Raw genomic sequence first — 16,773 nt, forward strand, 5'->3', positions numbered from 1 at the left:
ATTGCTTGCTCAATAATTTTATTTGACAATGATCAGGAAAGTGGCACAATCAGGAGACATCTTTTCTTCTTTTCCCTCATTATAATATTTACTATGGATATCAGGGTCAATGATTTTTAATCTGGAACTTCCACTGAATATTAAGAATATTATTGGAATGAATACTTTCATTGGAAGTTGCTTATATTTTTATTAGTATTAATACCAAACTTTATATTGGTGTCTGTTTCATTCTAAGCATGCAATAATAATAATTTAATGAAAAGTAGTTTATAATCTATGTGCTAGTGAAATGTCACCATCGAATTCAGACATTCAACTAAGTTCATTTTTTCTTCACTTTCTCCCCTGGGCTTTTCCTCCTTCTGTTGATTTCTATCTTCAGTTGTCTGTGTAAGTTCTCTTATGATTCCTAAAATCATATTTTGCTATTGACATTGATTTTGTTCAATTTGATATTGTTTCTTCTGAATTGAACAACTACAGAACTGTGTTCAGATATTATTGTGTCATTGTAATGGGCCAAAATGTCTTATTTTGTTGTTTAATAATTCTGTGGTAAGGGCTGGGAAGATGGCGGCGAAGGGAGTGCATCACCCCAGTGCGCCGCGTCACTGTGCAGGAGAAAGACGAGGTGAAACAGCTGAAGGCTATCTTGTTGGGAATTTCCAGTGAAATTGAGGTGCTCCAGAATCTAGTGGACGGATTTCCATTGCTCGAGGTTCGGCCGTGGAGGCTCAGATGCGGGCGATTTCTCCACACGGAGGGTCGCATTGCCTGATCGGCAGATTGCCCCGCAGCTGGAGTCTGCAGCGCGTGCTGGGAAGCGGCGAGGTGCCGGAGTGGGGGTGCACCGATGCGGATTCTGGGGGCTCCTGCCAGTGGTGCAATGGCCGTGCTTAGTGCTGAGTTCCGGCTTTGAGACAGAGGAGAGAAGCGGTCCAGTTCAGTTCTCGACACCGGTTGGACCACGGAGGAGGACAGCAGCCGCCATCTTGGAGAGCTGACGTAATCATCCCTGTTTTCTACTGATCTCAGCTCATTCAGCTACGGAACAGGTGATTTCAGGCTGGTATTTGCCTGCGTCTCACAGACAGATCGCTCAGGCTCAGGGCTGGAGAACCAGTGGAGAATACTCCTAGGGGCTCGCTCCTGGCAAGGCATGCACCGGGCTCTGAGCGGTCGGATTCTGGTTCCCGGGGCTGCTTTGGCCCAGGGCTGGGGAACCTGCAGAGACTGCGTGTTGAGGCCAGCTCCAAGTGGAGCGTGCGCTGAGCTCGGGGCGGCTGGGTTCTGACTCCCAGAACAGTTTTGTCCCGGGACTGGGGAGCCCACGGGGACTGCGTCTTTGAGCCTGCTCCCAGCGGTGCGTGCACCAAGCTCGGAGAGCTTGGAGCGGCTGGGCTCTGGCTCCCGGAGCTGCTTTGGCCTGGGGCAGGGGAACACGCGGGGGTCGCTCCTTCGAGCCTGCTCCTAGCAGAGCGTGAGCCGGGATCGGAGAGGCTGGGTTCTGGCTCCCAAAGCTGCTTTGGCCCAGGGTTGGGGAACCTGCGGTGACTGCTTCTCAGTCCGGGTCCTGCTGGGTGCTGTGGGCCAGGGGGGCAGAGTGGAGCTGCTGCCTGCGCCCAGAGCAGGCCAAGTGACCCGCCGGCGTGGTATCACGATACCCCAACTGCTGGTGGGGCCGAAGAGAGTAGCCACCCATGCCTAGAACAGGACCAGCGACCCGACAGCACGGTAGCCAAGTCACCCCATTTGGAGTAGGGGCTGTGCAGAGCTGCCGTCTGAGCCTGCAAGGTAGACAGACCTGCGACCCACTGGCAGGACAGGCCCGGTAGCCTGCCAGCATGGTGGACACATAGCACCGAGGCAGTCACGTCACACTGGTTGGAGTGGGGGTGGAGGAGAGCCACTGCCCATGTCCGGAAAAGGCCCAGCGACCCGTTGGAGAGGCAGTCAGGTACCCACATTGGGAGTGGGGGCTGAGCAGAACTGCCGCCCGAGCCCGCAAGGTAGGCAGACCTGCGACCCACCGGTGGAACAGGCCTAGAGGCCTGCCAGCGTGGTAGACACGTCACACCAATTGGAGTAGGGGCCAAGCAGAGCCGTTGCCCACATCCGGATCAGGACCAACGACCTGAGGGTGTGGTAGTTACGTCACCACAATTGGAGGGCGGGCAGAGCAGAGCCGCCACCCACGCCCGCAGGGGGGGCAGACCTGCGACCAACCAGCGTGGTAGACAGATCACCCTAATTAGAGGAGGAGCACAGCCACTACCCACCCTGCAAGGGAGATTTTCCAACTATACAAGAGCAATATAAATAAATAGGGGGAAAATTTCAAAAACACAACAGTTTCACCAAGCAGAAAGAAACGCGAGCAGTATGAAAAGACAAGGAAAGAAAGGACCACAAGCAATGCAGGTCAACTCAACTTTAGAAGAGGTAATAGCTACAGCAGATGGAATGTCAGATAAAGAATTCAGGATATACATGCTTCAGATGATCTGGAGTCTCAAGGAAGACATGAGACAGCAAAATCAGACAATGAAAGATCACTTTGACAAGGAATTACATAAACAAATCCAGGAAGCAAAAGATCAATTACACAGGGAAATAGAGGTAATAAAAAACAAACAAATAGAAATCCTAGAAATGCAGGAAGCAATAAACCAACTTAAAAACTCAATTGAGAATACTACCAGCAGAGTAGATCACTTAGAAGATAGAACATCAGACAATGAAGACAAAGTGTTTCAACTTGAAAATAACATAGACAGCTCAGCAAGACTGCTAAGAAACCATGAGCAGAACATCCAAGAAATATGGGATAACATTAAAAGACCAAACTTAAGAGTCATTGGGATACAGGAAGGCACAGAGCTCCAAACCAAAGGGATAAACAATCTATTCAATGAAATAATACGAGAAAACTTCCCAGACTTGAAGAATGAGACAGAATCCCAAATCCTAGAAGCCTACAGGACGCCGAATGTGCAAAATCATAAGAGATCCACACCTAGACACATTATAATGAAGATGCCCAACATACAGAATAAGGAGAGAATTTTAAAAGTTACAAGAGAAAGGAAGCAGATTACATTTAGGGGTAAACCAATCAGGATAACAGCTGATCTCTCAACACAGACTCTGAAAGCTAGAAGATCCTGGAATAACATATTTCAAATACTGAAAGAAAATGGGTTCCAACCAAGAATCGTGTATCCGGCAAAATTAAGCTTCAGGATGGAAGATGAAATTAAAACCTTCCACGATAAACAAAAGTTAAAAGAATTCGCAGCTAGAAAACCATCTCGTCAAAAAAATCCTTGGCAAAACATTACAGGAACAGGAAATGGAAAATAACAATGAAAACCAACAGTGGAAGGTAGGACAGTAAAGGGGGGAAAGTAAACAAAGAGGAAAACAAATCAGGTTTAGTAACATTAATAAACAAATATGGCTGGAAGAACAAACCATATCTCAATAATAACCCTAAATGTTAATGGCTTAAACTCACCAATTAAGAGACACAGGCTAGTTGAATGGATCACAAAACAAGACCTAACAATATGCTGCCTACAGGAGACGCATTTGATAGGAAAAGATATACATAGACAGAAGGTGAAAGGTTGGGAAAAATCATACCACTCATATGGACTGCAGAAACAAGCAGGAGTGTCCATACTCATATCTAATAAAATAGATTTCAAGCCAAAGTTAATCAAAAGGGATAAAAAGGGACACTACATACTGCTCAAGGGAACCATACACCAACAAGACATAACAATCATAAATATATATGCCCCAAACAATGGTGCAGCTATGTTCGTCAAGCAAACGCTTCTCAAGTTCAAGAGTCTAATAGACCACCATACAATAATCATGGGAGACTTCAACACACCTCTCTCACCACTGGACAGATCTTCCAAACAAAAGTTAAATAAGGAAACTATAGAACTCAATAACACGATTAACAACCTAGACTTAATTGACATATATAGAATATACCACCCAACATCAAGCAGTTAACACTTTTTTTCTCAGCAGTACATGGATCCTTCTCAAAAATAGATCATATATTATGTCACAGGGCAACTCTTAGCCAGTATAAAGGAGTAGAGATTATACCATGCATCTTATCTGATCATAATGGAATGAAACTGAAAATCAATGATAAAAGAAGGAAGGAAAAATCATGCATCACTTGGAGAATGAACAATAGGTTACTGAATGATCAATGGGTTTTAGAAGACATCAAGGAGGAAATTAAAAACTTCTTAGAGTTAAATGAAAACACAGACACAACATATCAGAATCTATGGGACACATTGAAAGCAGTTCTAAGAGGAAAATTCATTGCTTGGAGTTCATTCCTTAAAAAAAGAAAAAAAAAAACAACAAATAAATGATCTCATACTTCATCTCAAAATCCTAGAAAAAGAAGAGCAAAACAACAGCAAAAGAAGTAGAAGGCAAGAAATAATTAAAATCAGAGCTGAAATTAATGAAATTGAAACAAAAGAAACAATTGAAAAAATTGACAAAACTAAAAGTTGGTTCTTTGAAAAAATAAATAAAATCAACAGACCCTTAGCCATGCAAACGAAGAGAAGAAGAGAGAGAACTCAAATTACTAGCACACGGGATGAAAAAGGCAATATCACAACAGACACTTCAGAAATACAGAAGATAATCAGAAATTATTTTGAATCCTTATACTCCAATAGAATAGAAGATAGTGAAGGCATAGATAAATTTCTTAAGTCATATGATCTGCCCAGATAGAGTCAGGAGGATATAGACAACCTAAACAGATCAATAACAATAGAGGAAATAGAAGAAACCATCAAAAGACTACCAACTAAGAAAAGCCCAGGACCGGATGGGTATACAGCAGAGTTTTACAAAACCTTTAAAGAGGAACTAACACCAATACTTTTCAAGCTATTTCAGGAAATAGAAAAAGAGGGAGAACTTCCAAATACATTCTATGAGGCCAACATCACCCTGATGCCTAAACCCGACAAAGACACTTCAAAGAAAGAAAACTACAGACCTATATCTCTAATGAACCTAGATGAAAAATCCTCAATAAAATTCTGGCGAATCGGATTCAAAAACATATCAAAAAAATTATACACCATGATCAAGTAGGATTCATCCCTGGGATGCAAGGCTGGTTCAATATATGGAAATCAATGAATGTTATTCACCACATCAATAGACTTAAAAATAAGAACCATATGATCATCTCAATAGATGCAGAAAAAGCATTCGACAAAGTACAGCATCCCTTTATGTTCAAAACTCTAGAAAAATTAGGGATAACAGGATCATACCTCAACACTGTAAAAGCAATCTATGATAAGCCACAGGCCAGCATCATTCTGAATGGAGAAAAATTGAAGGCATTCCCTCTAAGATCTGGTACAAGACAGGGATGCCCTCTCTCCCCACTTCTGTTCAACATAGTCCTAGAAACACTGGACAGAGCAATTAGACTAAAGAAATTAAAGGCATAAAAATAGGAAAAGAAGAACTTAAATTATCACTATTTGCAGATGACATGATTCTATACCTAGCAGACCCAAAAGGGTCTACAAAGAAACTATTAGAGCTAATAAATGAATTCAGCAAAGTGGCAGGATATAAAATCAACACTCATAAATCAAATGCATTCCTGTATATCAGCGACAAATCCTCTGAAACGGAAATGAGGACAACTACTCCATTCACAATATCCTCCCCAAAAATAAAATACTTGGGAATCAACCTAACAAAAGAGGTGAAAGACTTATACAATGAAAACTACAGAACCGTAAAGAGAGATATAGAAGAAGACCTTAGAAGATGGAAAAATATACCCTGTTCATTGATAGGCAGAACTAACATCATCAAAATGGCGATATTACCAAAAGTTCTCTATAAGTTCAATGCAATGCCAATCAAAATCCCAACAGCATTTCTTGTAGAAATAGATAAAACAATCATGAAATTCATATGGAATAATAAAAGACCCAGAATAGCAAAAACAATGCTAAGCAGGAAGTGTGAATCAGGAGGTATAGGCATACCAGACTTCAAACTATACTACAGAGCAATAGTAACAAAAACAGCATGGTACTGGTACCAAAACAGGCGGGTGGACCAATGGTACAGAATAGAGGACACAGTAACCAATCCACAAAACTACAACTATCTTATATTTGATAAAGGGGCTAAAAGCATGCAATGGAGGAAGGATAGCATCTTCAACAAATGGTGCTGGGAAAACTGGAAATCCATTTGCATCAAAATGAAACTGAATCCCTTTCTCTCGCCATGCACAAAAGTTAACTCAAAATGGATCAAGGAGCTTGATATTAAATCAGAGACATGGCGTCTGATAGAAGAAAAAGTGGGCTATGGTCTACATACTGTGGAGTCGGGCTCCAAATTCCTCAATAGGACACCCATAGCGCAAGAGTTAACAACTAGAATCAACAAATGGGACTTACTCAAACTAAAAAGTTTTTTCTCAGCAAAAGAAACAATAAGAGAGATAAACAGGGAGCCTACATCCTGGGAACAAATCTTTACTCCACACACTTCAGATAGAGCCCTAATATCCAGAGTATACAAAGAACTCAAAAAATTAGACAATAAGATAACAAATAACCCAATCAACAAATGGGCCAAGGACCTGAACAGACACTTCTCAGAGGAGGACATACAATCAATCAACAAGTACATGAAAAAATGCTCACCATCACTAGCAGTCAGAGAAATGCAAATCAAAACCACCCTAAGATACCATCTCACTCCAGTAAGATTGGCAGCCATTATGATGTCCAACAACAACAAGTGCTGGAGAAGATGCGGGAAAAAGGGTACACTTGTTCATTGTTGGTGGGGCTCCAAATTGGTGCAGCCAATTTGGAAAGCAGTATGGAGATTTCTTGGACAGTTGGGAATGGAACCACCATTTGACCAAGCTATTCCCCTTCTCGGTCTATTCCCTAAAGACCTAATAAGAGCATGCTACAGGGACACTGCTACATCGATGTTCATAGCAGCACAATTCACGATAGCAAGATTGTGGAACCAACCTAGATGCCCTTCAATAGATGAATGGATAAAAAAATGTGGCATTTATACACAATGGAGTATTACTCTGCATTAAAAAATGACAAAACCATAGAATTTGGAGGGAAATGGATGGCATTAGAGCAGATTATACTAAGGGAACTAGCCAATCCTTAAAAAACAAATGCCAAATGACTGATTTGATATAAGGGGAGTAACCAAGGACAGGGTAGGGACAAAGAGCTTGAGAAGAAGATTAACATTAAACAGGGATGATAGGCGGGAGGGAAAGGGAGTGAGAAGGGAAATCACATGGAAATGGAAGGTGATCCTCAGGGTTATACAAAATTACATATAAGAGGAAATGAGGGGTAAGAGAAGAATAATACAAGTGGAAGAAATGACTTACAGTAGAGGGGGTAGAGAGAGAAAAGGAAAGGGGAGGGGAGGGGAGGGGAGGGGGGATATTAGACAATAGGATAGACAACAGAATACATCAGACACTAGAATGGCAATATGTAAATCAATGGAAATGTAACTGATGTGACACAGCAATCTGTATACGGGGTAAAAATGGGAGTTCATAACCCACTTGAATCAAACTGTGAAATATGATATATTAAGAACTATGTAATGTTTTGAATGACCAACAATAAAAAAATAATAATTCTGTGGTAAAAGCTAAAATGGTAAATAAACTACTTAGATGTGTCACAATGCTTTTAGTGCACACTCAAGAAGAGTGCAGCTTTCATGATGGTTGAAAATAACTTTACTGATATTTGTATCATAGGTATTCTTAAGATCTATGTATATTTTCTTGTAAGTTTTAACAAATATTGATTTCAAGATCATTCACAATTTTCCACTTGACAGGACACATTCAGAATTTATGCCACAGATGTCATTGGATTGAATAGAGATAATTATTGATAAGAACTTGAGGAATAATGAATTATTTTTTATCAAATTTAAAAATAGATCATTCACTGTCAATGTCAGTTTCAGATAGAATTCAACTAAGAGCTGCCATTTTGACACCACTGAGTTTTTAGACAATATCAAACTCTCTTAAGTTTCTATTACATTTGCCTTTATATTTCCTATGAAATATTGGGTAGACCCTGATTCTCAAATTATTTATCTTAAAGTGGACACCTTTAACTGAATGCAGAAGTTTCTATTCCCTGTCAACCCTGATGCTTTAGAAGAAGAAGTATCCAAGAAAAATAAAGGGAGTATAGAGATGTTATAAAGGGCAGAGAGACAAACGGTGTGTTCCTAAATACTCTGAATCAGCATCTATTGAAAAGTATATTTTGTAATGGGAATGGTGCTAGACCATCAAGAATAGAGCTTTGGAAACCATCGTGATATAGCAATGAAGAAGATCTCATTATTAGTACAGCATCTTTCTGGATGGTGTTTTTGATTCATACCAGTTAACTTTTCATGACAGTAGCCAACTTAGTATCTCTTTCTTTCTTTCATCGCTAACCTGAATCCCATTTTTTCTATTGCACAGGCCTCAGAAAGTGGCATCCCAAACCCAGTTGATTAAACATTCTATTTAGTCAAAGCCAATGAATGTAATTCCATCCTTTTTGTCAGTGACTCGTGTAGGCCTGGACATGTGAATCACTTAACTTACTTCTGACCAATGAAACTTGTAGAAAAATCTAAGGAAATAGGAACAGTGACTTCCAGGAACATGTTTTCCCAGTCAAAAGAAGAAAAGATGGTGGAATGAGATGGACATCATTACCTAAGTACATGCATGAAGACATGAATAATGTGAATATACTTTGTATACAACCAAAGATAGGAAAAATTGGGCTCTATATATGTAACATGAATTGTAATGAATTCTGCTGTCATATATAACAAAATAGAATAAAAATTTTTTTAAAAATCATCTATATTTTTTAAAAAAAGATGAAGAAAATACTAAACGAGATAGTCCCCTTTATTCCTTCTGTTGTTTGTAAATGTGATTCCTGGAGTTACTTCTGTCCTCTTGCTTTCAGCATGAAGATGAGATCAAGAGAAGGAAGAGGACAGAGCCAGGAGAATTACAGACAAATAAAGGGTATTCTGGAAAAACAATGACAGGTATTATTTTACCTCTGACCTACTGTTTTTGAACTAATAAATTCCTACAGTATTTAACTTGAGTTGGTTTTTCAATTACTTTCAACCAATATTTTCTATCTGATAAAACTTTTAAAAAAATTATTAGCCAAGTTATCAGGCTTGCTTTCAATTAATTGAACAAAGCCAAGAAAATATTTCTAATTTAGTTTGGCACACCTCCAATCTCTTCCCACTTTAATCCATCCCTTATCCCACAGTGGCAGGATTTTCCACAAATATAATAATCATAACTGTCTTGCATACAAGCCATCCAGTTTTGCTCTACCATATAAATGGTGGCAGAAAACTCCTTAATAAAGTTTTAAAAATATGACCCTTTTAGCATTCTTACTCTGTGATTCTAAATGCTTTACCTGAAGCATTTAAGGCCTTTTAGTGCAAAAGACTGTCAGATTGTACAATCTACCAAAAAAAGGTCAGAGTCTGCATTTGTCCAAACTCTGGTGTTTGGAAGTGTTCTGAATGACAAAGAAGCAAATCTACTAATCTAAAGATCTGATATATAAATTCTTTACCACATCTAACCCTCTTCTGATACACAGATGTGCTGCTTTAGTTCCTTAGAATGTTAAGAATTGATGTCTTGATACCATTCCACAATAAGTTAGATGAGAATAAAGTTTCACGTCTTTTCAAAGTGTTCTCCATATCATAACTACAGGATTCTAGCATTCTGAGCAGAGTCTCACAGTAATGGCTATTGCTTATTATTAATTATGGGCTAGATACCTAACTACACACACACACACACACACCTGAAATAGCATGTGCTGTTGACCTGAAAAGTCCTTAGGAAATGTTAATGTAAGACTATGTGGGTGGATCACTATCTTATACCATCATTTGAAATTGCAATAACTGAGCAGTGCCACATTATTTTGTGCTTTCAAAAGTAATGCAAAATTTTATGCCCCTCTAAAACTTTATTATGTTTTTATGAAACAATATGCTGAATGTAGAATTTGGTAATTCTAGAGTATGTAACCTAAAGAGTTTTGAGGGTGGGTATTTATGTTGAGCAACATGAAGTCCCCTTTTCTCTATTGTTATTTTTAAATTCTCACTCATATATATTTTCTCCCTGTATCATCTGAATTAAAGCTGATTGGGTAGTATTATACTATTTTATTCTGAGATTTTCTCCATATGTTGTTGTTCTTATCCTTGGATTCAAGGAAAATCCATTTGCTCTAGGATGGTAGGCACTACCTTTATTGTAATCCCTTGCAGATGACAGGGAAATGTTTTAGAACAGGAGGGATGTCTTCAGAGTTTCCCAGAGAAAATGGTTGCATGCATATGCAGTACCCTTGCATCACAACAAAAGATAAGCTACAAAGTTACAAGCAGGTGATAGTAGTGCTTGCTGGGCACTCCACTTCTCATCTTTAGATCACAGATGTAAATGTATTGAAATATATATGCATCTTATAATTTTGTTCACTTATGTAGATATTTCCCTTTCTACTTTGTATCAAAATATACAAAACAGCCAAAAACAAATCTAGGAGGAGTAGTTTGTCTGAATTCAGTGAAACTAAGATGTACAGCAGAGCTCTACCAGGGAGGCCTGAATAGATGGACTCAATTGTAAGTCACAAGGGGCCAGTAACAGAAAGGTAGAGGACAGGGATCAACAGATGTCTCCTGGGATCAATGGTAACCATGTGTTCCTTGATTCTGTAACAGTTTGGGATTTCTGAAGGATTTGTCTACTTCTTTGAAAATATAAAACAAGTTGATCATCTCTGCCTGCACAAGAGGGCTATTTGGGTTTGGAAAGATTTTGACTAATAAACATAGTTAAGTCTGTCTCATGGAACACAAATTCCTCAGAATACTAATAGATGGTATAGGATAGAGAAAAGATTGATCTGAATCACTTTAGGAAATTCTAGTTCAAATAAAGCAAACGAGATTCTTTCCACAGAATTTTTCACAGCTTTAAATACATTTCTCAAACATATCCTATCATAGGAATTCTCCAAATTAAATATCTGGTGCAATTAGTGCTCTGTACAAAACTCCTTAGAAAATGCTGAGGTGACAGTATCTTCACCCCTTTAAGGAGAAACATCTGCTACATTGGCACTTGCATTTCTAGACTTCTAAGCTAAGACCTGGCTGTCTGAAGCTCTGTGAAGCAATTGTTATTTCACCAGCTCTTTTGTGAAGAAAAACCAGCAATTTGATTTTCTCCGTTTTCATTTTACCTCATTCTGGCAAGGCAAATAATTCTATAATGTGAACTTTTACTACTATTTTAATTAAATATTCTTCTCAGTTCCATACCCCAAGCTATGAACTGTGTCTGAACTATAACCATATATCTCCAGCAGCCTGAAAGAGCATTCAATTGGACAGATATGCTTAAATTAGTCTCAGAACACAGCAACTATCACTATCACAGTAATACCTAGAGTTGCTAATATTTATTGAGACTATATGTTGAGCACTTTACATGGATCATTGCAGTTAGTCTTCAACATAAGTCTGACAGATAAGTCCTGTTATTATTCCAATTTAGAAATCTAAGAAAAAAAGTGTTTCCTAAAGATCATATAACTCATCCAAGTTTCCACAATAGTAAACTGTTGAGACAAAATATATACCAATTAGTTTTTGCTTCATAGACAAATATTTTTTTTAAGAGAGAGTGAGAGAGGGGAGAGAGAGAGAGAGAGAGAGAGAGAGAGAGAGAGAATTTTTAATATTTATTTTTTAGTTCTCGGCGGACACAACATCTTTGTTGGTATGTGGTGCTGAGGATCGAACCCGGGCCACACGCATGCAAGGCGAGCGCGCTACCGCTTGAGCCACATCCCCAGCCCCCATAGACAAATATTTAGCTATAAGTGTTCCGTATCTTACTATTTACTAATTCTGTCTATAGTTTACTTCCCCTAATAGCAAATTAATATTTTGATGTTATCAACCCCAAATTTAAACTCTATGCAATTATCAAATGTCATCAAATCTTAGTAATATTTCTCACATTTCCCTACTCTGGTCATTCCCCTGACCAATATCATATGCTTCCTTTTCTAAATTTTGGTAAAAACAGATTACTAATCTCTCAGGTTCCAGATTCTTCTATTCCAACATTTTACCTAAAACTGCAGATAATTCGTCTGCAAATATTGTTCTCACCATATCATCTGTTTCTTAAGGCTCTCTAATTGTTTTCTTTTAAAAGAGATTTCAGAAACTTTAAGTGGTATTGCATAACATTTACATATACATTTTATTATTATTATAAATTAAACCTCCATTTCAATAGAAACCTACTAATCAAGGCCTCAATATACTCTATAAAGGCTTGACGATTTTCACAAAGAATTTCTCCCTTGATGAATGTACTATCCTGTTCTATTTATTATTCAGATTCTACCTGGACTTATAAATGCATAAGAATTTCTTATAAATAACTACATTAAAAATGTCAAATATTTTATTGATAAAAGCCATTTATGAGAAATCCTTCAAATTATCTTTCCACTCAAGCCTTATCCTTTTTTTTTTAATGACATTGGCTTTATTCTTTTTTCAGCCTTACTCTGCAAAACAAGAATAAGAATGCTTATTTTATTCCTTTCCCAAAGCACTCCCTCTATTCAGAAAGAGATCCTTCAGGAAAAGTCCCCCCCCCTTTTTTGAGAAATATAAATATTTTGGTGACTGTTTAAAAATGGATTTGAGTTCTCTTGAGGCAATCAATACTTAAATACCATTGATTGTGATGAGGACAGTTGTCAAAATAGAGCCACAGCTGTTAGAACAAAGTTGGGGAGGCAGGGAAGAGTAGGACCAGCTACATAGGGAGGTAATGCCAGCCCCTGGATGGGAGAGGTGGGAAAGAGAAAAAGGGCCGGGGACACTTGGGACAGTCATCTCCTCCTTGATGCCTGACTGAGGTGTGCAGACTTTGGTGGCCAGTGGCTGTTGCTACTACTTTCTTCTTTCTCACCTTTGAGAACAGTTGGCAGCTTATTTGGCATCTATATGCTCTTTGGAGAAAGAAAATTGGTAAACTTGCATAAAACTTGAATAAATCTAAAAATATGGATAACATGTTTAATATTTTAGTGATTTGGTGGTAAAATTCTATGAAATCAATTTGGGTGAGAATTCTTGGCACAAAAATTGAATGTTTACAGTTCCCATTTCACTGGGCATGGCAAAACCCTATCTGAACCATATGTTCCTGCAGTGTTAAGAATCTCAGTAGAAAAGTGCACAGACATGGCTGTGCTTGCAAACTTCTTCCTTTTTTTTATTGGTTGTTCACAACATTACAAAGCTCTTGACATATCATATTTCATACATTAGATTGAAGTGGGTTATGAACTCCCAATTTTACCCCAAATGCAGATTGCAGAATCATGTCGGTTACACATCCACAATTTAACATAATGCCCTATTAGTAATTGTTGTATTCTGCTACCTTTCCTATCCCCTACTATCCCCCTCCCCTTCCCTCACATCTTCTCTCTCTACCCCATCTACTGTAATTCATTTCTCTCCTTGTTTATTTTCCCATTCCCCTCACAACCTCTTATATGTAATTTTGTATAGCAATGAGGGTCTCCCTTCATTTCCATGCAATTTCCCTTTTCTCTCCCTTTCCCTCCCATCTCATGTCTCTGTTTAATGTTATTCTTTTCTTCCTGCTGTTCCTCCCTGCTCTGTTCATAGTTGCTCTCATTATATCAAAGAAGACATTTGGTATTTGTTTTTTAAGGCAAGAAATAATTAAAATCAGAGCGGAAATCAATGAAATTGAAACAAAAGAAACTATTGAAAAAATTAACAAAACTAAAAGTTGGTTCTTCAAAAAAATAAATAAGATCAATAGACCTTTAGCCATGCTAACGAAGAGAAGAAGAGAGAGAACTCAAATTACTAACATACAGGATGAAAAAGGCAATATCACAACAGATGCTACAGAAATACAGAAGACAATTAGAAATTATTTTGAAAACCTATATTCCAATAAAATAGAAGATAGTGAAGACATCGATAAATTTCTTTTTTTTTAATTTTTTTATTGATTATTTAAAGCATTACATAGCTCATGATATATCATCTTTCATACATTAGACTCAAATTGTGTTTTGAACTCCCATTTTCACCCCAAATATAGATTGCAGAATCACATCTGTTACATATTCACATTTTTACATAATGCCATATTAGTGTCTGTTGTATTCTGCTACCTTTCCTATCCCCTACTATCCCCCCTCCCCTCCCCTCCCCTCCCATCTTCCCTCTCTACCTCCCCTGCTGTTGTTCAATTCTCTCCCTTTTTTTTCCCTCCCCCTTGCCCCTCATAGCCTCTTATAATTTTATGTATCCTTGAAGGTCTCCTACCATTTCCATATGCTTTCCCTTCTCTCTCCGTTTCTCTCCCCCCATTCGTCTTTGTTTACTGTAGTCTTTTCCACATGCTCTTCCTTCCTGTTCTGTTCTTAGTTGTTCTCTTTATATCAAAGCAGACATTTGGCATTTGTTTTTTAGGGCTTGGCTAGCTTCACTTAGCATAATCTGCTCTAATGCCATCCATTTCCCTGCAAATTCTATGATTTTGTCATTTCTTAGTGCTGCATAATACTCCATTGTGTATAGGTGCCACATTTTTTTTTATCCATTCATCTATTGAAGGGCAATTTCTTAAGTCATATGATTTGCCCAGACTGAGTCAGGAGGATACACACAATTTGAACAGACCAATATCAATGGATGAAATTGAAGAAGCCATCAAAAGACTACCAACCAAGAAAAGCCTAGGACCGGATGGGTATACAGCGGAGTTTTACAAAACCTTTAAAGAAGAATTAATACCAATACTTTTCAAGTTATTTCAGGAAATAGAAAAAGAGGGAGCTCTTCCAAATTCATTCTATGAGGCCAACATCACCCTGATTCCAAAACCAGACAAAGACACCTCAAAGAAAGAAAACTATAGACCAATATCTCTAATGAACCTAGATGCAAAAATCCTCAATAAAATTCTGGCAAATCGAATACGAAAACACATCAAAAAAATTGTGCACCATGATCAAGTAGGATTCATCCCTGGGATGCAAGGCTGGTTCAATATACGGAAATCAATAAATGTTATTCACCACATCAATAGACTTAAAGATAAGAACCATATGATCATCTCGATAGACGCAGAGAAAGTATTCCACAAAGTACAGCATCTCTTTATGTTCAAAACATTAGAAAAACTAGGGATAACAGGAACTTACCTCAACATTGTAAAAGCTATCTATGCTAAGCCTCAGGCTAGCATCATTCTGAATGGAGAAAAGTTGAAGGCATTCCCTCTAAAATATGGAACAAGACAGGGATGCCCTCTCTCACCACTTCTATTTAATTTAGTCCTTGAAATACTAGCCAGAGCAATTAGACAGACAAAAGAAATTAAAGGCATAAAAATAGGAAAAGAAGAACTTAAATTATCACTATTTGCGGACGACATGATTCTATACCTAGAAGACCCAAAAGGGTCTACAAAGAAACTACTAGAACTAATAAATGAATTCAGCAAAGTGGCAGGATATAAAATCAACACGCATAAATCAAAGGCATTTCTGTATATCAGCGACAAAACTTCTGAAATGAGGAAAAACACTCCATTCACAATATCCTCAAAAAAAAATAAAATAAAATACTTGGGAATCAACCTAACAAAAGAGGTGAAAGACTTATACAATGAAAACTACAGAACCCTAAAGAGAGAAGTAGAAGATCTTAGAAGATGGAAAAATATACCCTGTTCATGGATAGGCAGAACTAACATTATCAAAATGGCGATATTACCAAAAGTTCTCTATAGGTTTAATGCAATGCCAATCAAAATCCCAATGGCATTTCTTGTAGAAATAGATAAAGCAATCATGAAATTCATATGGAAAAATAAAAGACCCAGAATAGCAAAAGCAATTCTAAGCAGGAAGTGTGAATCAGGAGGTATATCGATACCAGATTTCAAACTATATTACAGAGCAATAGTGACAAAAGCCTTATCCTTGAATGCACTTTGCCAACACCGTAATTTAGCTAATGTCCTTCAAAAGGATTGGTCCTGCAAAGCATGACTCTCTTGACACTAAACAACTATTAGGTATATAATATTTTCTTCTTGATTTATTTTGGGTTTAGGAGCATGAGATAAACCAGTTAGTTGAGTATGAAAAATTAAGAGAATTATAATAAACTTCCTATTGAACCAAATGACAAAACTCTTAGTTTTGCTTTCTCCTATGTGAAAAAAATATATTCTGTGGATCTCAGTGCCTCATTTATTGTGAATTCACAATTTGGCCTATTCTGTACAGCTTTAAGTGATCTGTTGGACTCTTAAATTATAAATGTCAGGCTCATTTATTGTTTGGTGATGCACACAGTTCTTAAGGATAAACTGGCCTCTCCCACTCTCCTTGTAAAATTAGGAATTATCTGGTAAAACAATTGGTGAAAATTATTTGGACTACCATACTTCTAAAATAAAACTCTCATTAAGAAAGCAAAGAAGGCAAATAAATA

Source organism: Spermophilus citellus (genome assembly GCF_964194105.1).
Source record: "Spermophilus citellus genome assembly, chromosome: 16".
Classification (NCBI taxonomy): Eukaryota; Metazoa; Chordata; class Mammalia; order Rodentia; family Sciuridae; genus Spermophilus; species Spermophilus citellus.